Genomic DNA, 21,390 nt, shown 5'->3' on the forward strand with positions numbered 1-21,390 from the left:
AGGGAATCGATCGCACGTGCTGAGAAGAGCACGACGGGCGACCACCGAGCAATTTCGCTGGCGTTGCATAATCGATTTCCAGTAAAGCCGTTATCGCGTCTCAGGTTAGAATATCGCATTACAAGTTGCTTCTATGGCTCTTCTTTATGTATATAAAGAAGAGCCCTAGAAGGGTTAGCCTGTGAAGCGTGCACGAAAGCAACATACATATTTAAGTTGCTTTCGTGAACGTTCCACATGCTAACCCTTTCGCAGCCGGTATATACGGCTCTCAAAATTACTTTCTCGAGCACGGCCGCTCTTGCGAGATTGTTTACTTTCTTTTTCTTTTAGGCGGCTATTACGGATAGCACTTTCAGGTTGCTCCTGTCTTAATGTGTTGTCATGTAGCACATTACAATGTACAGTCCATGAAAGGGAGGAAAATCGGGAAATTATGAATGGCCTGGAATTTTTTTTCTGCAGTAGTCATTCCTTTTTTTTTCTCTCTTTTTGTCTGTGGCAGTCACTTCTTTCTTGCGTACAGCTTTTGCTGCAGCGTTCATGCTTGGCCTTTCTAGTTGTAGTGTTGCACCGGAAAAGTGTTGATTTTTCTTGCATAGTGATTACGCATTCCTTTTACGTGGTCTATTGCAGATATTTTTTTATAGAATACGCTCGTTTCCACTTCCGTTTCGGTTAACCGATAACTATAGCGCTTTTTTTTGAGAATCATAGGTTCGGCTCCAGTATGGACTAGCATATTTGTTCACGCAGCGGAAGAGCAGGCTGCTGCTCTTCCGCTGGTTCCCTCGGTCGGCGCTGCGGATGGTGCGCCGACCGAGGGAACCATTGCGAGCGTTCGCAGGTAGCGACGCGACCCGATTATCGTCTCCGAATCCGCGCGCCAGTGGTACTAGGTGGTGAAGCGTGACCAGGGACCTTAAACGCCCCTCACCAGGCCACACAAATATTTTTCGATATAAGCGGGAATTTTTTATGTGACCTACAAGTATTGTTCTACAGTACTAATTTTTCAAATTAGTTCATTCATAGCCGATATAGAGATATCGAAGGGCCGAGCGAGATTCTTCATTTAAGTGCCGCGAACCCATGATTTCAGGAGGCGAGCGCCACTGGCAAGAGACACTCTCTCCACTTGTCCCGCCTTACATAGGCAATTTAAATTCTTTCCCTGCCTTCTCCCATGAGGGAGCAGGAGAATCACGTAACGCTTAAATAATGGGCCTCGCATTCTTTTTTTATCGCTTCTTTGCTGCTCGGCGCACTTCCAGTGAAGGCATCGCCGCAAGCGGTTGCGATTGTTCTGTTTCGTACCACGGACGATTTTGCGCGCTGTGCACGAGAAAACCTGACTAGCGGCATAATTCACTGGTAAACGAACACTGAGGCGACGCAAGCATGTCATAGAGCCTGGTCGTGCGCTAGAACACGGTAAAAAATGATACACTTGATTTGTCTGCGCGCGCGACTGGAATTCAGGCGAACAAGCAGACAAAACAGAGGTACATATCTCTTACTACGCCACAAAGTAAAACAAAACCACATAGACTTTCGTTTTTTATGATTTACTATTTTTCTAAGGTTTAATTAGTATATTGTAGCAACAGATATGACACGAATAACAGATGTTGCACCGAATAATTCTAGAAGTCACGTGTCACTATGAGCGAAACAAGAAGGCATAGGTCAACAGTCTCGGAGCGTGGCGCACGCTATGAGAAAGGCAAACGGCGTTTAGTCTAAAAGGTCATGCAGGTCTTTCCTCGGAGCGGGGCGATGTAATACTTAGCAGACATGATTGTGAACCGGCATTGTATGCCTTGCGCTTGTCAGCTCACAATGGTGAGAGCTGGTGAGGGGCCCTTTAAAAATCAAAAAACCCGAAAACATCACACGCCACTTTACTGCTTCTCACGCTTCCAGGAAATTGAAACTAATGCAACCGTAATGAAGCTTATGCAGTCGTAAGGCTAGCTTTCTGGTTTTTTTTTCTTTCTTTCTCCAGGCGTTAAAAGCTGGCCACGAAGGCTTTGCACGAAGGCGAAATTTCTGGTTATTTCTTTTCATTTCCCCGCTCAGCTTGGCCGGCGCAGCTGGTGCCTGTGACTGTTAAAAAGCTGCATTCAAGGACAACGCACTAACAACACTTACGACGCTGGATTTCTTCCACCACGGGACCCTTCAGGCTATCTCTTTAAAGAATGCACCAGAAATATTGCGTTCGTACACAGCCTTCCCGGCAAGCGCTTCTCGGTAAACATTACGGTTGCATAAGTTGCACCTGCCCGGAAGCGCGAGAAGCATGCCCGGTACTCTTTCATGCTATCGCGCTCTGGTCTAAAGGGCGAATCTTAAGCGTCTCTCTTTCTTTGTCCTCGTCATTTGCACTGTGTGTGAGCACGAAGACTGTAAACCAGTTCCGATGTTAAACGAATTTAGTGGTGTGTACAACAGGTTGTGAAAAGCAGAGAACGGATTCAGTGTGTGATTGAGAAAAGAAATATGACCTCTGTGTTTTCTACGCGTAGAAAGTTGTAAAAAACTTGAGCAACACTGCATTGGTCTTGCATGTTAGGCACTTGATTTCTACTTATTTGAGTATCAAGACTCTATTCTGCATGGAAGTAAAACCAGCAAAATAGTTTTTTAAGCGTGAGGTTGTAAGCACGCACAATTAAAGAGTGTTTGTTGACTACCTATTAAATTTGGTTAAATATTTTGCGGACCCCTCTCAAATTATGAAAGCAAATGAGGTTAAAATCTCCCTCGTGAGATCTTGCCCATATGAGGGCAACACCTGTGTGAAAGCTCATTGTATCCATTATGTCGTTGATAACTATTTGTAATGTGCCACCTGCTGGCGCAAGCTAGTAATATTCTTCATTGTAACAATTCTTGTCTGACTCGAATGTACTACATCTAAACTGTTCCTGCAGATTAATATCCGCAACCCTCGTTGTGCTGTAACTATAAATGCGGTTTTTTGAGCAAGTGAGTTATGTTAACATGTGCTAACAGGTGGCTTAACAAAAAGACAACTGCGCTACACTGGGAACCTCTGGTTAACGAACTGAGGTATGCCCTCTTCATATTTTGGCTGGGGTGAGTGTTTCGCTGTCCGCATTTTCTTCATTCAATGCAACACAATAAATTCAACCAAACTGGAGCACTAGCTCATTTCCGTTCGTGCAACCCCGTAGTCTTCAAGCACTGTAGAGAGGCTGCAGACGTTAAAAGCGCACGCCACACATTTATTCATTTGACAGACCATAGAAATTAAACACTTTATTAAAAATTTTTCCTGCATAGAGTCATCTCCGAAAACCTATCCTCACAGCACTGTGCAATTACCCTCGCAAAATAATCTAACCAACCACAATATAGAGCACAGATTTTTTTTTTACATTTAGCATATACTAAACACAAATTGACGTACTAAGCCACCAAGTTGTGCGTCGTCGCTATGCATTTATTTCGGTCTCAAGGCACTTCCTTGAAAATGCATGTCACTAACGCATTTGTCGCCCCTCCACGTGTTTCTTGTGGTGGTCTCAGATTTTCTGCAGCGTGTGTTTGGGTTGAATGAAGTGCGTACTCCAGAACATAAAGCGATGGTCAACCCATTTAGCCACTCAACTGCCTTTCGAATTTCCCGATCTCCTTCCAAACGGGCTGGCCAGGGTATGGATGGATGGATAAATAGTATGAGCGCCTCTTTTGAAGCGGCGTTGTGGGTTGCGGCACAATGATCTTGTTATTATTTTCTAAACTGACACACCTAGATCTGTTTAAGAAACTCAAAGAGTTACAAAACCCGAACTTAGTGTACCACAATTTCGATGATGATGAAGCAACATGTACTGGGCCCGAAATAAATCGGTGGTGCACGCATGCACCAGACGGGGTGGTCCCCTAGTCACGGGATCCATATATTCCCAGCAGCTCCTGGCCCCTGTCTGTCATTGCGAGCTGGATCGGTAGGGCGGGGCTGGATAGCAAGGTCTCCTATCTCTCAAGGGGTTGGGGATTGGGGGTGTTGGTGGGAAGGGGTGGAGGGGGGTGGGGTATTGAGCTCTATGCACTCTGCCAAGACGTGCGGCCGGGTGCCCTTTTCTCTTCTGCAAAAAGGACAGAGCATATCGTATTCCACAAGGTACATGCGGTTCATGAGTACGAGATGCGCAAGCGATCCCGCCTGCGCTCGACGCTGGATCGTCTGTTGTTGCATGGTGAGTTTGGGGTGCGGTTTTGGCAGTCTGCACCGTTCCTCTCGGTGCATCCGGGTAATGTCCCGAAAGCTGGTAACCGGGTGCGGTAGCTCTTCCAGCTCGTGCTCGGTCCGGATTTACATTTCTCGGGCATGGTAGTCGGCGATGGTGTTGCCTGCTACCTGCGAGTGAGCCGAGGTCCACACATGCTTTGCGGCTCTTCCCGGAGGCTTGTGCTTGGCTAGAATGGCTGGGGCCGCGGAGGAGATTACCCCCCTGCGGAAGCTCTTCTAGACTGCCTTTGAGTCGATGAGTATTGTGTCCACGCTCGACTGTGCGAGGGCCACGGCCGCTTCTTCGGCAACTGCGGGGTCTGTTGTTTTCAGGGACGCGCTGACAATCAGCCTGTCTTTTGATGTAACCACCACCGCTGCACGGTCACGGTGTTTTCGGAGCGAGGCCTCCGCATAGAGGACCCTGGGGTTCTCTTCCAGCTTCCGGGCTAGGGCTTTGGCTAGCGTGGTGTGCCTCTCGTCGTCCTTGCCCGGTGTGATGTTCAGGGGAAGGGGCTTTGTCTGAATGATCGTTTTCCAGTCTTCCAGAAGGACCGCCTTTATGGGTACTGGCCCGGTCTGCCATCCTATCTTGCATAGGGCAGCTCGTCCATGTTCCGTGTGACTGAGCCGGATTCTCTGATTAGAGAGATGGGCTTCGATGAGCTCCTCCACCGTGTTGTGGACGCTCATGTCTAGCAGTTTTTGCGTGGACGAGTAATAGGCATGTCCAGTGCTTGTTTAGTTGCCTTACGAAGCATCGTCTTTAGGGTGTCCGTATTCGCCTTCGTCAGCTGGAGATACGTGGCGGAGTAGGTAACCGGCGACATGAAGAACGTGCGTACCAGGCGCATGGCATCGTCCTCTTTAAGGCCTTGGTTTCTAGTAGATGCCCTCCGAATCATACCGAGTATCTGTTCGGTTGTAGTCTTGATCTTTGTGATGGCGGGCTGTGCCTTCCCCTCTCTCTGAAGTATTAGGCCGAGACCCCTAATCTTTTGTGTTGGCTTGATGGTCCTTCCGGCGATGGTGATAACCACGTTCGGCGGCAGCTCCTTGGATTTTCCTGGTTGGATCATGAGCAGCTCTTATTTCTGGGGAGCGCAGCTCAGTCCGCACGACTTTGCGTACTCGTGCACGGTCGTTGCCGCCCGCTGCAAGAATTCCTCCATCCAGGCATCGGATCCCGCTCGGGCCGTCCACACCGTAATACCGTCGGCGTAGAACGCGTGGTCCACGCCTTCAATTTGCTTGAGTAGATCGGGCAGTGGCAGCAGGGCCAGATTGAAGATGAGGGGCGACAAGACCGATCCCTGAGGGGTGCCGCTATCGCCGAGGTCGACAGGGTTCGACTTCTCGTCCCCTATCCTGATGGTCACCGTTCGGTCTGAGAGAAAATATTTTATGTAGCCGAATGTCTTTCGGCCACACCGGGTTTTGTTTAGATTCTGCAACACGCTCGCGTGGGACACGTTGCCGAACGCTCCTTTCAGGTCCTGAGCGAGTATCCGGTGTGGCGCGTGCCTCGTTGCAGGCTTGGCGACAGTTCGTGGAGTTGGATCATCACGTCTTGCGTACGGAGATGTTGCCTGAAGCCGTACATCGTCTCTGGAATCTTATCCGTTTTTTCGAGGTGCTTCTGCAGCCGGCGAAGGACCATGCGCTCCATCACCTTCCCCACGCAGGATGTGAGGGAGATAGGCCGCATGTTGTCCATCGTGAGGGCCTTGCCGGGCTTTGGAATGAAGAGGACGTCGGCGTCCTTCCATTCCTTCAGCAACTGCGAGCTTTCCCTGGCTTCATCAACGTGCTCTAGGAGGCCGCTGGCCGCTGTACCGCTCATGTTACCGAGTAATTTGTAAGTTATGGCGTCCCTGCCTGGCGCACTTCTCTTGTTACTGTCTTCTATCACTGACCACAGTTCCGTCATTGTAAACGGCCGGTCCACTTCTTCGTTGTCGGGTCCTTCGTACATCTCGCGCTCCGGGGACAGGCCCTTCTCTGCCTTTAAGTACTTAGCCTTCAGGTCTTCCAGGAGCCTGCGGCCGTCTCCTTTGTACGTGTTCAATACTTTGGTAAGGTTGCGATCGGTCGCAGTTTTGCTACTGAGCTGGTCGATCACATGCCTCAAGAAACACGACGTCTTCCACGTTGAGAGCTTGCCCTGTTGGCCGTAGCAGGTCTTCAGCCAATTTTCCTTACATAGTTTGGCCGCGTGCTCAGTGATCTGTTTGTTCAAGACTGCGATTGGCTTGGCCAGCTTTTTGTTGTGTTTCTGACGTTTCCACCGTCGCGTTAACAAGTGTCGGACAACCCACATGTGGGTCAGTCTGGCATCCACGTACGGTGTCGGCGACGTCGTTGCGATTTCTTTGGTAAATTTATCGAGGGCCTTCTTCTGGTCCCTCGCCCATTCCGTGTAGGTCCTTTGTGTTTCAGCTTGTCCCGATTCTTCCTCCGACGCCGCTTCTTGTTCTTGGATAAACTTTCTCATCTTCTCCCAATCCGTGATCCGCGCCATCTCCAGCACAGCCCGATATCGGGTGCCTCGGATCGTGATGCCGATCACGCTGTAGTCAGACCTCAAGTCCACTTCTTCGCTTTTCCAGGAGACGTCCAGCGTGCCTGATAACCACGACAGGTCTGGCGTGGTGTTACCTAGTGGTTACCTCCGGATCGTTCAGGAGGGAAATCTCGGGATCCTGCATTGCTTTGGCCAATGCTTTTACTTTCTTAGACTGAAACTAATAGCCCCACAATTGTGTCAGGGGCGTCAAAGTCGCCGAGGATCAGGAGCGGTCTGGTCCCCGATAACCCTTTCGCCTAGCTCACCATGCGGTCAAATTCGTACTGCCGTTGTGACGGCCGGCAGTACGCGCTCATTACAAATAAATTGCCCGAGCTGGCAATTTCTCTCGCATGAATTTCGACCAGCGTGTGCTCGCACCCACCCTGCGCAGTGACGTGTTGAGTTGCCGCCAGGTTGCTGCGGACGAGCACCGCCGTTCGGTTCTCCGTGGATACCGTGTAAGTGACGTATACCCCGGGAGCCGGGAGTCTTGGTTTCCCGTTTGTTGTTTGTAAAGTAACTACATCGGGCTTGTTTTCTTGCCCAGAAATGTTCAATAATAGTTCCGCTTCTTTGTTGAGAATCCCGCGGCAGTTCTATTGGTATATTACAGTGCTTTCCTCCCCCCCCCCCATTTTTCTTCTTGTGCTTCTTACTTGGCTTCTGCATCATCCTTTCCGGATGTCTCGAGTCGATTGCGCCTTTTCGCGATCGCGACATTTTTCGGACCGCTCTTTTGTGAGGGACGGGAAGCGGTTCCTCACCGATGTTGAGGCTACTTTTGGCGCTAGGCGCTTGTGCTTCACCGATCGCATCTGAGGCTGACTCTCGACAGCCTCGAGTCGGGCGTCCATTTTGCCTAGCCTTCCATTAGTTTGCTAAATTGCGGCCATAATGGCCGTCAGCTCTCCTTCTCGCGGGATCTGTTTCATTGCCGTGGTCGCAGTCACTGCGGTCGCCGCTTCCTCTCCGCTCGCGGGGCTCATTTCGGCGTCCATCGCCTCTTGATTACTTGATGCCCGTTGCGCAACCCCAGCCTCTCCTGCCGCCCGCTCTAGGCGGGTCGAAGGGGGGTCCCTCCGCGGCAACCTGCGCAAGCCTGCGGCGTTGTTTCCCGCCGTGCTGTTGTTTTGGGGGCTAGCATTTCACGAGCTGCTTTTATTCGCCAACGCTTCGATCTTATTCATAAGCGCCCGTATTTGGACGTTCTGCTCCTGGATCTCAGCGTTTTGGTGCTCTGTAATCCTCTTAAGTTCTAACACTTCGCTACTGTCCTTCTGCTGATTCGCTTGCGAGTTAGGGGGTTGGGAGGGGGTGAGCGGTGGAAACTCGGTGTCGTTGGTTCGAGCGATGGGAGACCTGTTGGTCCAGCCCACCTTTTACTCGGCAATCCCTCGGAGTCCGGTTGACTTGCTCTGGTACCTTGAACTGGCCCTCGATCTCAAACTGGTCCGGGAGCGCGAGCGGCGGTTGCCGCCGCCGTTGCTGCCACCGGATGGTATCTTCGATCGGGAGCGACTCCGGCGGCCGTTTCCGCCGCCACTGTTATTGCTGCTGCGGCCTGGCGCGTGTGACTGGCCCCGCTGTTTCGAGGCGCTATGGTGGGTTCCGCCTGCAGGACTTCTCCTGTCTCGGTTTCTTCTTCCGGCGTCTTCTTCCTCTGCTAAGCGCCATTCCCAGCGTCGCCGGCGGACAACGTAGGGCGTCTCGAAGCGGGCTTTGCAGGCCTTGTCAGTGGTCAGTCGTTTGCCTCCGCACAGGCCACACTTCGAGACAAATTTGTGGTATTCGGCGGGGTTTTAGATTCAGCACCCTCGGCAGATTGTGTTCGAAGGATCCGGGCACACGTCCATTCCGTGGCCCACTTCCCCGCTCGCATACCATACGTCGATTTGTTTTCTGTGCAATGTGCATTCCGCGAGTAGGTTACCGCATCTCAAGTAATTGGGTACTTTGTGCCCTTCGAAAGCAATGACGACTGATCGGGCCTTACCGATTCGATTTGCCTGTAGGGCCTTTGGGTTATCCTGTGCACAACATTGTCCTGAAGCTCCTGGGCCGTTTCTTTGAGCGGGATTTTCTCATGATGCCCTTCACCGTGCCTGGGGGGGGGGGGGGGGGGAGTTTCGTAGGTACTTATTTCCTGCGCCGTGCCGCGTATGTCGATCCTTCCTACTGCAGCGTATCGGTCGGCATGCTCTCTCTTGGAGGTGCTCACCACTACGATATTTTGCTGCAGGTTGGGGCACACGACGTCTTCACTTGCTGCATTGGCGGGGATCTGTGCCGCCACCGTGAGTGCACGATTTAGTTCAACGCATGTCACGTCGCTCGCGTGGAGCCCGCCTCACGGTCGTAACACGATTTTTATGTCGCCGCGTGGCAAGTTTGGCATGCGCGCGCCTTTCAACAATTTGCCCTTGTTTATACGTTTCGCCCTTGAGTGACGTGTATCGCTATCAGTGGCGCCACCACCGACGTTGTTGCTCCGGCTCTTGACATCAGCCGTGGCCTTGGCGCCATCTTGGCTCGTTTGAAGTACGGGATTTAGGTCTATCTTGGCCATGCCTTTGTGCCTCACTCTCTTACCGGCAGCTTTCCAGTCTTGCGAGCTTGAGCACTGGTCCGGTGAAATTTTGATGTCATCCACCTCTACACACATAGCGGTCATCATCTTAGGTCAATGCTCACTTGCGTAATCACAGATGGTTCGATGTTCCGCTGGGGGCTTCACCAAGGCCGCCAGCGGAACTGTGTTTGAATGCCTCCATTGTTTGTTGTCGTCCTACATTTCCGCCACCAAATTTCCCATCCCCTCTTGCTAATATATTTGGCTGACATTTTTATTTTTCAACTGCTATCGCTGAACCCAAAGAGTTCAAGCAGGCCAGCGAAGCCTAAACCGCCTGCCTAGCGCATATAGTCAAAGTCTAATGTACGTGTTGTGTCATATTCCTAGCTTCATCGCAGCAAGCACATTCTTCTTCTTCTTTGTTGTACCTCTCTTTATTATTATGTGTACGTACTAAGCTATCCTGATTTCTTTTCGAAAAATAAAGAGATTCCCTTCTATTACCGCAAGATGTTTCTTGCCCGACTAGCTAATATGTTCACGTGACGCGCCAGGTTTTTGGCAGTGTCACGAAGATCGCACAGAGAAAAAATACGATATTCTCGAATAGTGTCAATCAATTCTGGGGTTTTACGTGCCAGAACCACGATATGATTATAAACGACATCGTAGGGGAGCAGGTAATCCGTATTTATTTTGACCACCAGGGGATCTCCAACGTGCCCGCAATGGACGGAACAGGGGCGTTTTTCAATTCGTTCATATAAAAATGTGGCAACCGCAGGAAGGATTTCATCCCGTTACCTCGTGCTTAGCAGCGTAACGCCATAACCGCTAAGCCATCGCGGTGGGTCTAGAGACAACTTGTGGAAAAGAACTCTGGTGTGACGTCCGAGCATCTACTGTCCTCAGATCTACTGAAAACAGAGCGTCTGCGCGTGAGAGCATCTACTGTCCTGTATTTCTGTGAGGTCACCCAGCATGGCTCAAGGGTTGAACGGAACAAACGTTCTCCTACGTCATACCTAGACAAAGAAATTATAGATCATTACGTGCCGAAACCACTTTCTGATTACGAGGCACGCCGTAGTGGAGTTCTCCTGAAATTTAGACTACCTGGGGTTCATTTACTTGCACATAACTCGGAGTACACGGTCGTTTACGGATTTTCCCCCCATCAGAATGCGACCACCGTGGTCGGGACTCGATGTAACACCATATCTACTAAACAACCACGGCGGGTGACATAATATCTGGGTGAAAACAAATCTCAAGGACTACATTTCCACCGATTTCTTTCTCACAGCCACAGGTACTCACGCATGCGTAGGAAGAATGGCTAAATACAGTTTTTATGTGCTCCTGTTTATTTAGAGCAGTTGAAATAAAAGTTTCAATAGCCCAAAATAGCATAACATACTTTAAAATATTTCCGGTTTCAAGATTCCTTAAGTTAAGTGGTCCACTGCATTTTATGTATGCCGCCTAAGTTACGAAGAAGTGTTTTCATGGCGAACACTTTTAAGTACGTAAATCAATTATGAACAACTGACTGAAACTCTTTAATGCAACTGCTCCAAAGAAACTGTTTCTCTGGAAATTTGGTTGTGATTCTGCGAGATTGCCTAGTCTTGTTTATTGTAATTCTTTTGGTGCTTCATGCTCATTAGCGACAAAAAAAATAAAGCGCACGCTCCTCACATAGTACATATTGCTGCAACAGCGAAATACTGGAACCAGAATCACGATTGAGGGAGTTAATATACTCGCTCAGTTTGGTAATGGGATGTGCTGGGCGTATGCATGCATGTTTAGGTATGCAGCACAGGTGAGGTTGTGCAACCCAGGTTGAACCTGTAAAGATCAAGGGAGACTGCGGATAACCGGAAGTTCTGCACTCCGCAATGAGGTTAACTGTAGTTAGATCTTATACAGGGCTACACAGGGCTTGAGCCGGTGCATTTGGCCTCTGTGGGATGTTCACAGTTGCGCCCGAGAACACGTTCGCTTAGAGTGGAATGTATGGGGCTTGTTCTGCATAAGGCGAACGCAGTACGGGATCGTAACTGTCAACAACTGGCGATGGTCGAGCGTAAGAGCACCGGGTGAAGGGTCGACCGCCACGGTGGTCGTAGGGGGGCGCTTTTGCCGGTTTAGCACGACCTCATATGTGAGGCACACATACACAAAAGGCGCGAGCACTTTGCGTGGTTAGCGTCTTTTTATCCCTTCTGTTTCCACGTTACCACCGTAAGACGGCATTAAGAGGCAGCTGCACCGTCAAGAGCAATTTCTTGGGCAGTGATGCATATTGTGCCGCTCGCATTATTTCATATGGCTTGCTTCTAGGTTACGTCACACTCAAGATGAAGCGCGTAGCTTTTGCGGGGTATAGTGTGCTCACAATTCTCAGGTAGTTCACGTATTTTCCGGAGGCTATGTATGTATGTATGTATGTATGTATGTATGTATGTATGTATGTATGTATGTATGTATGTATGTATGTATGTATGTATGTATGTATGTATGTATGTATGTATGTATGTATGTATGTATGTATGTATGTATGTATGTATGTATGTATGTATGTATGTATGTATGTATGTATGTATGTATGTATGTATGTATGTATGTATGTATGTATGTATGTATGTATGTATGTATGTATGTATGTATGTATGTATGTATGTATGTATGTATACTACTTTTCAGACGACCAATGTCAGTGGGCAGCCTTTGGTCGAACGGGCTGCTGAGCTTGAGGAAAAAGAGCGTTCAATAGCAACCATCGGTCGAACGGTAGTCACTGTATGAAAGGATGTGGCAATGAGTACTTGTGCCACTCAACGAACTTCTTTCACGCCGACGTAGGTTACTGCAGATGCTTGACACGGTAGGTAAAAGCTGATTAAAGATAGTTGACGCAAATATGATTACCTTGAAAGTGGTTACGTGTCACTCAGCCTGGGATGGTCTTCAATGAACCTATATTATAAGTGCTCGCGTCACTTTGTATGTGCGAGAGCTGTGTGCCACTCCTCAATGAATGTCTAAAACCAACTTAATTAACGAGATATGTGCCACTGAGAATCTCCCTCTCTTGAATGACGGGCCAGACGGCGAATTTCGGATATACGCCGTGAATTGTTGCGTTCCACCTTCTTACGGGTCAAGCCCGGATGAGGTGGTGGCATAGTCCTTCGCTCTAGTCAGTACCATTTCACAATTTCGTTGTAGAAAGTCATATTGTCCTTGGTTTCCCATCACCACGACGGGTCGGCCGTAGTAGCAGCGGTATGGTTGGTTAGTCCTCGCGCCACCGCGTTCGCCATCTCGTTGTGGTTTGCGTTGCCGCGATCCGACACATCAGTGCCCATGTGGGCCGGAAACCACTTTATCACAACACACCGACTTTCACTCGCGAGATCGACCACACGCAACACACGCGCGGCTTCACCAGACACCCTTGCCCTGGCGCGATTTTTCACTGCCATCCTAGAATCACAGAGCACAGTCGTGCACTGGGAACTTAAGGGAACTTAAGGTAAATATATTTTACGAACATGCGCCCTCGATACCTTACAAACCACGGCAAACGAAACAAGGCTCAAATTCATGTATAATCTCGAGCGCTTTCAATACTAGTAAAGGCGATGACAGCTGCAGGGCACGGGTCGCAAAAGAAGAGCAATTGCCAAGCCTCATAGCGAATACCTCATTGTGAAAAACTCTCCGCCAGCGAAGTAAAAAGTCTCTACACACCAAAAAAGCTTGAAAATGCAATGCTCTTTTACAGAAGCTTGCTTTCTACTCGCTAATACGGTGTAACATCAGTGCAAGTCTGCAGAGCATGCAGAAGCCCCCTACATCACTTCGGCACGCGAAGACGAAGGCGCACCACGCTTGACACGGTAACAACTGAATTCCTTTTACAACTTTTTACCATAAGGATGGTTGTGCTTAGAAACAAATTAAACAGCATGAAACAAAGAGTATTTGAAGTTGTGCTGTGGCTATGGCTTCACTGAAGGTGCCGAGCCATTAGGAATAGATATGTCTGGAATAATTTACCAGTGTACTAGAACTATTGAAATATGTATTTTTAGTCGTGGAGACAGTTGAGTTCCTCAGTTCCTCGACATTGAAATGAGTTGTTCAGTGGTCTTCTGAGTCTAACTGACTCCCTCGTCAAAGTCAGATTTTAACAGCCGTCCGGTTTGTCAAAACCAGATGTGAAGACCTCGCTATCAAATCATTTCTCGATGTGAAGCTCTTGTGGAGCATCCTTGCGAGACTTGAGAGATGAGTCGATGGAGTTGCATATGCAGCAACGCGTGTACGTGAGCGCCTCAAGAATATACTTGTTTGAGCTGACAAGTTACCGTACTTCCCGGCCAGAAGTTAACAAAACCTGATAATGGCCAAACCTCACAGGGAGCGAGAATAGCCGCTGAGACCAGTGAGACGACTGAACTCCTCCAAACAAAATGCTCTAAGAATGGCATTCATGTTTGTTTAATGTGCTGCACACACGAGTTTGCAATGCGCTTGCGAGCTCAACTTGTATCGATGACAGTGTTTCATAGAAACGTTTTCCAGAAAACTTTCAAATGTAGTACATGTGCAAAACTGAAACCCACTTTCCCAAAACTTCTATAGCAGCAAAAGTGCCTAGTTCACTGAGTCCGTGTAAAAGGTCCAAACGGAATACTACTGGCGGACGCCAAGCCACGCATGCGTGGGTGACGCAAGCCCCATGCTTTAGGAAAGCCGAAGTTTGGCCGCATCAGATGTTGTCATAGCGCAAATATGCTGGTGCAAAGTTTTTTGCTGAAGAGGGGTGCATGCCAGTTTCTACAATTTGGAAGTTTTCTCGGTGAAGTAGTCGGCCTCTCCATAGAGCAATATTGTAGTATCCTCCTCGTTCCCCCCTCCAAAAGGTCTCTATCCGAATATTCTGTTCGTCTATGAGCCATGCGACTGTAAGGAATCTTGACACTTTTCCCCGTACGCCCGTGGCTAATGTATTTGTATGAAGCAACTCCAAGCTGCATTTTCTCAGACATGAAACACACTGAATCTTTGGGGTTTGTATCCTATGCATTGGGGGCACGTTACAGATCCCCTGATTGTCTAAATTATCCGGAGTCCCCCACTACGGCATGTCTCATAATCAAATGGTCGTTGTGGCACCTAAGATTCCAGAATTGATTTATTTATTGATTGGATATTTCATGTGCCTTTCCCTTTTTCGTAATTTTACTACTCAGGCCTCTAGCCTTATCAAAACATATGAGGACCCTTTTATTTATTGTGGAGGGCGGCAAGGCCGAAGGTCATGGCAAAAGAAGGCAATTGCTATGGTTATACGGGAGAAGCCTGAACGACAGCGTTGAAACCTGCATTGCATCAGTATGGCGTATTTATCGCTCTGTGTTGTTTACCCACATATGAAAGAAGAGTGTTTCCACAATTAAGCAAGTTTTATATTGCACCAAGCTGAAGCTAAACTTACAGTTAAGCAGCGGAGTATATATAAATGTGCAAATTTTGGCGACCATGACACCCAGATTGTGCACAGGAAAAGAGAAACAAAAGGACGCATTCGAGGAACTGTGCACATTCCGCGTCGCTGGATGCCTGAGAAATCCGTCAAGAAAATTATCACTTTAGATGTAGTAGTCACAAACGTTCCGAGACCAAATTTTGGCAAGGATCGCGGATCAACGAGAACTATTGCTTGGTATTGCTAAGAATTATCTTATTTTCATCTACGTAGTAATGCAGAATGTTTTACGCTCTGCGTTTGTGGGTGTCTCAAACTGCTGTCAGTATAGTGTTGCAGTGATGTCTTAAACGGGCTCTAACATTGGTTTTCGAACAAGAACATCTAAATGTAAAGGCGTTGGTGAGAAGCCGTACCCATAGGCCCAGCTTATAAATGCCTAGGTCCTTCGTGCACTGTGAATTCTCCGACCGAAGCCCACACTGGAACGATGGCACAGCGGTTGGGGTTCGCCAGAAGTTGTAAGGCAGGGGCGTGAAAGGCCTGCTTCTAACATAAATTGTTCCAGGGCATATGTTCATCAGCTAAGCCAGCGCCTTCAAATCGAGTAACAAGCGCTTCTTGTTGTTTTTTTATTCATTTATTGACATTATTTGAAGAAATGTTGCCGTACAGATATATTGCTGACTACTCCTTGGAGCGTGAAGCGGTGGTACAAATACATATCTAAGTTGTGTACTTTTACACATAATTTTCTAGGAGAAAAAAAAACAGAATACTAAATGCACACAGGGCGTGGTTATCACATTGAAACTTTCGAAGCAACAATGCGAACAAGATATCACCTAACGCATTGACATTGCACGATGTAGCCCCCAATGATATTAGCAAAGCAACAATACAAACAGCAAAAATATCACACATTATACAAAGCAACAATCCAACTAAAGAACTTTCTTATAAACGCAACGTCATTAATTTCATGTGTTTCAAATGCACTCAATTTCAAATCGCAATGCCCCTGTCGGGCAGAAATGCTTAATGCTATGAAAATGCACTTCTGCATGACTCTTGGCCACAGGCCCCATAACTTATTTTAACTCAGTGGCCTCAAGGTCAATGCCTATATAGTCGACTTAGTCGGCATTTTGGAGTGTCAAGCTGATCATATCTGCACGACAAAGGGAAATATTGTAGGGATCTGTATTTCTTCAACTTAACAGGCATATGGAGTGCGCCGTTTCCATGGAAGCTCATGCTATTTCTAATGTCGTCATGCTCGGATCAGGCACGAAACGCCACATTCGAGTATATATATATATATATATATATACATATATATATATATATATATATGTATATATCTATATCAGGAGAAAGGAAACCAAGGGCCCGGAATTTTTTCAGTCAGATCATAAGCCGCCACCAAAAAATACTGAGGAAACCTCATTTGGTATACAAGCATCGCACGCGTATTGCCAGGACGTGAGAGAGACGGAGAGCGCGAAAGAAGGCAGGAAAGAAAGGCAGGGAAGGTAACCAGACTGAGCCTAGTCTTCTACCCTACACGTGGGAAGGGGGATGGAGGAATGAGAGAAAGAGGGAGGGAAGGCATGAGTCTATATCGCACTTTCATATGCAATAAGCTACGTGCATCATGTTTGCTGCCGGGCTTTCAAGTCTGTTACCTGCAGGTACTGAACAAGCGTTTGAATGGCTTTCTGGGTGGAGGAACCCATAATATCCTACTAGGTGTTTGCCACCGGACGCTGAGTAGCGACCAAAGTTTCGCCATTAAGACTAACAATGTCATTAGTTAGTTCATAAATAAACATGGCAATGCGCATATTTTACTATTTGCCGACTTCAAGCTCTCAGAAATTCTAAATCCCAAGCCCCCTCATTGGTGATACTGGCACTACGATCAGTAACTCTGACTGCGCAGACGAATTCAACTATGATTTTACATCCATATTCACCACCTAACCCGACACACCCTTACCTTTGTCGTAAGCGCCAGTTCATTGCACTATGCCGCAAGCCTGTTCAATAACAACGGCATCAAATCTTGATAGATAAAATCAAAGTATAATCATCATCCGAACCGGATGAAATCAACTCCAAGCTACTGAAAAACACTAAAGATATATCTAAGGCGTATTTATGTCTACTTTTCACTCTGGTTACCTTGCAGGAGGAGCAAATTTGCAGCAAATTTGAGGAGGTTTGTGGCATTTAAAAGAAAAAGTTTAATTCTAGTTACTACTGGCTTCGAATTTTTCATTTAGGAGGTCAATTATTTATTAAAAATTGGCCAAAATTGAAAATTTTCGGCAAACGAAACTATCAAGTTTAAACCTCCATGACTCAACAATGAAAAATGATATCACAATTCTGTGAATTGCATCTAATAGTACATCTACAGCGGACAAAATAAATATGTTACACATGAATCTAAAAAAAAATGAGTATTGTGGAAATACGGCTTTTGCAGAACCCTTGTACAAAACGTAACCAATTAACGTAAGATACAAATTGACACAGCCAACTTGTCCGCTTTGACTGTTATAATAAATGCCGTTTACCGAACCACAATATCTGTTCTTCATGCATAGCTATTAGTTTGTAAACGCCGTGCTTCTATTTTTTCAAACTTTCGAATTTTCCAAAATATTTTAAACAAAATTCAGGCCCTAAATCGAAGTTCTGCTTCCAACAGACACTAGGATTTAACTTTCTCTCTCAAATGCAACCAATTTCAATAAAAGCGATTAGCAGGATTATCTCAGAAAAGCGTTTCTGCGTTTTACAAGTATTTGAATAGGCCGCGTCGGATTGGGCCCGAGCTAAAGCTTCCTTTTAAACAATTTATCGAGGGATCAAATACATGAATAATAACTGCATTGTCATTGCCAAAGATGCTGCAAACGAATTCTTGAAAGCTACGCTCTGTAAATACAAGTAAAATATGTATTTTTTTCATAAAATATTTTACTCGTATGTGCCAAAAATTGTGCCCAACATAACTGACGTCAATACTTCCATGTTTTTTTGTCTATTTATTAAGTAAAGAAAATATCACACGAACTTTAGAACTATATCAGTTCGAATTCAGGAAAGCAGTGCATGCCGCTGATATGAAAAATTAAAAGGCAATGAACTGAACAAGTTCAAGACAAATATCTTAATGAAACTTTGTCATTCAAGAACCGTGCTTACATTCTTGTATATATGCAATGGCCAGTGAAAAATGTCAATGACGCTGTCGTTTGTTCCATTGTATTACGCAGGAGTAGCTGTCCCTTGTCGTGTATCGTGAGTAATTGCACCGAAGTTATAGTCGCGACAGCGAGCACGTATAAAAAGCAGAAGTTCTGCAAGATATATGAGGGCAAGTCAAATGAATGAGCCAACAACGGGGTACTTTATTTAAAAGTAGTCTTTATGAGAATTTAGACATTTGTCCTATTGACTAACGAGTTGCGTGATTCCCGTCTTATAAAATTCCTTGGGTTGCTACTTCAAAAAGTCTGTATCTGGTTCCCTTGAGCTGTTTTTTCGGTTGCCCCAAAATGTAGAAGTCGCAAGGTGACAGGTCTCAGCTGTATGGCGGATGTTGCAGCGTTTCCCACTTGAACTTTGCCAGTTTTGTATTAACCACATAAGCGACGTGGGGACAGGCATTGTCCTGGAGCATGATGACCCCATTCGTCAATTTTCCACGTTGTTCGTTCTTGATTGCGACACGCTGCCGTTCTGGCGTTTCACAATATCGGAAACAATTGATAGCCTCTCAAGATTTAGCAAATTCTATCAGTAATGGACCCTGTCGATCGAAAAAAAAAAGTCAACAACACCTTTCCAGCGGAAATGATGGCTTTTACGTTCTTTGGGCGTGGTAAATTCGAATGTTTCCGCTGTAAGCTTTGCCGTCGTGTTTCAGGCTCGTAGTAGTGGCACCAAGGTTCGTCCCCGATCACAGTTGCAAACAAGAAGTCGCCATGCTCATTGTGATACCCGATCAGATGAGTCAAGGCAGCGCGAAACTTCTTCGTCTTCTCGCGATGGATAAAAATCTTGGGGATCCATTGCGCACCAAAGAGCCGATAGCCGAGAAGCTCATGAGTTATGGCGTGAACGGAACCGTGACTGATGTTCAGACGGTCTGCCAGTTCATCGATGCTTATCCTCCGTTCTTGTTTCAGCAGCTCATGAACCTTTGAAATTGTGTGGGGGGTGATTGCACGATGGTTTTGGCCCGGTCTTGGAATGTCTTTGCAACGTCCTTTGAACCGTTTGCTCCAACGATTCACAGTGGTCAATGAAATGCAGTGTTCAACGTACACGGCAGTCATATGGTGATTAATTTCTGTTTTGGAAACACCTTCAGCTGTCAAAAACTTCGCGACACCGAGTTGTTCAACTTTTGAAGTGTCCATTATGTGACGCAACCATATTCAACCCAGTGTATGAGAGCATTAAAGAACATTTACCTTCACACCTGCGTGTCACTTTTGTAAATGAGACATGCCGTTCTCCTACGCGCATGCCTCGCAGATAATGAACCGAACCATTATAGCGCGGTTAGGGTAGGCTCACTTTCATTTGACTCGCCCTCGTACATTAGAAATGCAAAGATACAATGCGATATGCAAATGCGAAAATACTGCTTGATAAAGGACAAAAAAGTGTCACTGGAAACAAAGTTCACTGCATGTATACACAAAACCTCGCAACAAGATATTTAAGTATACGTATAAGTCTCCAATGAGTCAATGTATGTAACTGTATAAGTTAACTGTATATAATGCGTCTAATAACTGTATAACTGTAATAACTGTATAATGCGTACATAATACTGTAATAAAGAAGTAACTGTATATAATGCGTCAAAGAAGGCAAAGAAACATATTGCACAATCATAGATTCACAGAATCCTAGATTCCGCCCCCATTCTATCCACTCCCCCTGATGTATTGCGCGCGACGGAAGGCGGCGCGCTTGCTCCCCGCTTTTCTCCTTTGCGCACACAAGACTGAGCCACCATCGTCGGCTCACCCATTCCACCTCCCCTCCTACGCTTTCACTCGCACATACAGCATGCAGCGCGTGGTCACGATGTTATCACCCTTGGACTTTATACGAAACATGAGGGCGATGGCAGGAGTGTGCCTGGAGTGTCCATATAATTGCTTTCGCAATAATATAATAAACGTATCCGGCAACTGAAGCGTCCCGTCGCCCATTACTTTCCGCAAAAGAAGTATCAAAATCGAACTTTCACCATGCGACCATTCGCTGCGCCGCAACAATGTATTTTTTTCTGTGAGGCGGAGGCACCGAAAGGAAAAAGAAACGCATAGGAAAGTAGCTTGGCCAGAATCTAATGCCTACTTAGGGCACCTAATGGGGCTACGGATGGAATACCGAAGAAAACATGAGACGCTTGGTCCACTGAGAACCATACGCATACTGCTCAGTATCCTACAGCGGCGAAAGAAGACTTTCCGGAAAGGTTCCGCTCAAGGAATGCGGTGCAATCCTTCGAGTCCCCACAGTGATGGCGGCGAGCGACCATTGTTTTGTTTTTTTCTCGTCTGCTAGCCAGAAAACGTCCATAATTCTGTCCGGTGAAAATCCACTCGGCCAGAGCAAACCGAACGCGCACCAAAGTGTACCGCACGGTGGTCGGGGCCATACGAGAAAAACATATGCGCTCTGGTTGGCTCTGGCAGCCCGCGGTTAGGGTAGCGAGAACAAAAAAAAAAATCGAAGAGGCCCAATGTGTCCTCGCGAATAAAAGTCAAAGTAGAAAAAATAAATAAGAACGTATTTACTTTGGCTGGCTTGAGTGTCTTGACATGGATGTTCTGGCCTAGGTTAAAAAAAATGTTTATATTTTTTTATGTGATATGACGGCACAAATGAACCACCCCAACGCTTCGTCTCATTGGACCTCGCTGCCTGTTTGTCAACTCGTCTGCTAGTGTGTTGATTTGGCTTGTCTTGTTGTATGTTACGATGTAAGACTTTATAAAAGTCAATAGACATTTGGCGTCAAATGTTTATAACAACATTAAACCCAAAAAGTTCCGCAATTGAAAATCTAAAGCACAACTTTGGAAATGTCAATGCACCTTTCACATCAAGAGCTTATGAGATTTATACCCATAAAGTTTCGCAATTGATATCCATGCGCTCCATAGATTCCGTGGCCTCAGTGAGATGCCGCGGCGAGCCCGCTCACCATCAAAGCGCCCTGGAAACTTTGTGCTCGGATGGGACTGCTTGGCGTTATGTGACTTCCGGTGTATGGGCGTTGCCACGAAATCCAGCCCGAGTTTGCAATCTTCGTGGTTAAATGTCTTTTCGAGCGTCAAAAAGACATTCTAGACAAAATCCAGAGTGATTTCCGGCGCCGGAGGTCACTTTGGTCGCCGGTGCATGGACAGCACGAAAAAATTTCGGGGGGGGCTGAA

At 46.9% G+C, this 21,390-nt stretch overlaps 1 protein-coding gene across 13 annotated transcripts in view; it reads left to right on the forward strand.

Moving 5' to 3' along the window:
• LOC135903595 (uncharacterized) overlaps positions 1 to 21,390 on the forward strand; it is a 1,541,440-nt gene that overhangs the window by 782,824 nt on the left and 737,226 nt on the right. Inside the window, exon 1 of one of the 13 annotated variants that reach the window (XR_011511432.1) lies at positions 13,200 to 13,316. The exons of the other annotated variants lie outside the window; for them this stretch is intronic. The gene's annotated coding sequence lies outside the window, so the exon portion shown is untranslated. Of the gene's footprint in view, positions 1 to 13,199; positions 13,317 to 21,390 lie in introns of those variants that run through there. 13 annotated transcript variants of the gene reach the window in all.

Source organism: Dermacentor albipictus, chromosome 1 (assembly GCF_038994185.2).
Source record: "Dermacentor albipictus isolate Rhodes 1998 colony chromosome 1, USDA_Dalb.pri_finalv2, whole genome shotgun sequence".
Classification (NCBI taxonomy): domain Eukaryota; kingdom Metazoa; phylum Arthropoda; class Arachnida; order Ixodida; family Ixodidae; genus Dermacentor; species Dermacentor albipictus.